Genomic DNA, 2500 nt, shown 5'->3' on the forward strand with positions numbered 1-2500 from the left:
AGTTTTAAGAAGGTATCAAGTGCTCCAGGGACATTACAAAAGCCAAAGCTGTAATGAACATTAGGGAACAGATGATTACCTTCAACGTACCTAATTAGAAGTTTTGCCGAAAGACATTAGAAAACTTTATATGATAAAACTTTATATAATATGAAAGTATGGAAATTGATCGGTATTCAAATGGACTTCAGCTACCTGAAACACATTTACCTAATAGATAACGTACCAATTCTACAATAGGTACAAAATTAATCTATTCTTGCTCAAATGCAGAAATTAACTATTAACTTAGGAACTAAGAAATCATCTGTCTCCCCCCCCCAAAAAAAGGTGTTTTTATTCCCCAAAACTGAAAAGTTAAACTAGTTAGATCAGCTTCAGGAAAACAGGAATGATGAAAATTTAGTTTCACATTTCTCAGCTTACTGTCAAACCCATCAGTCAAAAGGGTTTCCTTTTCCTTTGAACAATGAATAGCGGAGCCATCTATCTTCAGCAAAGGAAGAATCTTTATGTCTACTATGCACCAAAGAGTGTAGATTTGAGGGTGGCCCACCGTTTGTATTCCTGTTTTGTTACTAGATATCGATGTTATGGTCAAATTGTATTCCTTTTCAGTTAAAGTAATACCATCTGATGAACAGTTCTTAGCTCAACATACTAATTATAAACCAAACCGGGCTATTACTTTTCCAAAAACGATAAGCTTCAAGTTTCTTCAAATAAAAATGTCTATAATCACCATTGAACCATTATACAATTGTGATCTATTCTTATATCACAAATGATCACTCTTTGTACAATCCCAGTCAGCTTGACATTTTATAAATATATCACACAAGAGTATGACACATCAGGGTCAGGCTGCTCATTCTTAGTTACTAACGAAAGAAATGCATGATAAAAAATAACATTTGAAAGATCAATCTTTGGGATTCAGTGTGTACTAAGTCCAAGCAATTAACAGGCTTGTGAGTAGCCTCACTTATGATCTGATCATAGCCTGATTCAGGAACGAAGCCAAAAGCTCTTAATCCATGGTGACAAGTAGGAGAAACAGAATTTAAAAGCTCCCTAAGCCAAAAATGGAATTCACCAACAAGCACATAGAAGGCCTTACTATCATCTAGCCCAGGTGGCAAGAATATCATGGAATATAAAATCATCTAATATATATATATATATATATATACGCATGTATATGCGTGCGTTATGGTTCTTCCATATAAAATACAATAAATATATCATTGCCTGAAAGATCTAAAAAGAATTTCTCTCTCTCTCTCTCTCTCTCTCTCTCTCTCTCTACATATATATATATATATATATATATGTTTACATATATAACACACACATATATATAAATATATATATATAAATATATATATATATATATATATCCACATGAAATATATCAAATATATGCACATATAAGTGTTCAGGTACATATAAACGTTATATATACGTATAAATCTATACACACACACACACACACATATATATATATATATATATATATCTATATAAATTGCCTAATGGGAAGATCTACACGGTAGAATTATATATCGAACTATTTAGCAGATATTTCAAAAATCAATTGCAAACAAACATCATTATGGGAGAGCAAATACCTTATATATATATATATATATATATGAATATACATATATATATATATATATATATACATATATATATATATATATACATATGTTTATATAAATATATATACACACAGTTATATATATATATATATATATACACACGTATCACTTATGTACAATGATACAGCATATCTATGTATGTATATATACATAAAAACTGTCTACATATACATATATATATATATATATATATAAATTTGTATATATATATAATATATATATACATATATATATATATATATATATGTGTGTGTGTGTGTGTGTGTGCGTGCATGTGTATCTTTAAAAATATATATATAAAAAAAGAATACCCATGTAAAAAAGAAACATAAATGCAGCAGGGTGATATGGATGTGCATATTAAGCAGCAAGACTTCCCCTACCTTGCGTCATGCACTCTCTCTCTCTCTCTCTCTCTCTCTCTCTCTCTCTCTCTCTCTCTCTTTTACTTTTCATTCAGCTGTTGCATCTACCCTCATACTTTGTTATAGAAAAGAGAGACAGAGTTAGTGACAGAGAGAGAGAGAAAGCATAGTACTACCATTGCCCTTTTGGTATTGTTTACATCCTGCCGTCTCCCCTCTCTTCCCTTCCCCTTTTTCTTTCCTATTTCCTGCGATCTATACTGCTTCCCTATATAGTAACCCTTATGCCTGTGCTGTTTCATTCATAAACCCCTCTCTCTCTCTCTCTCTCTTTTTTAACGTTATATTCCCTTACATTCCCTTTAAACATAAAGTCATGCATGGCAGCTAGAGTCCCATGGAAACTGTGTTTATTCAAACGAAATTTTGATACAAAAATATTTCAGAAAGGGTAGGTATTTCAGGGTCAAT

The sequence above is a fragment of the Palaemon carinicauda genome, chromosome 36, assembly GCF_036898095.1.
Source record: "Palaemon carinicauda isolate YSFRI2023 chromosome 36, ASM3689809v2, whole genome shotgun sequence".
In the NCBI taxonomy this organism is placed as follows: Eukaryota; Metazoa; Arthropoda; class Malacostraca; order Decapoda; family Palaemonidae; genus Palaemon; species Palaemon carinicauda.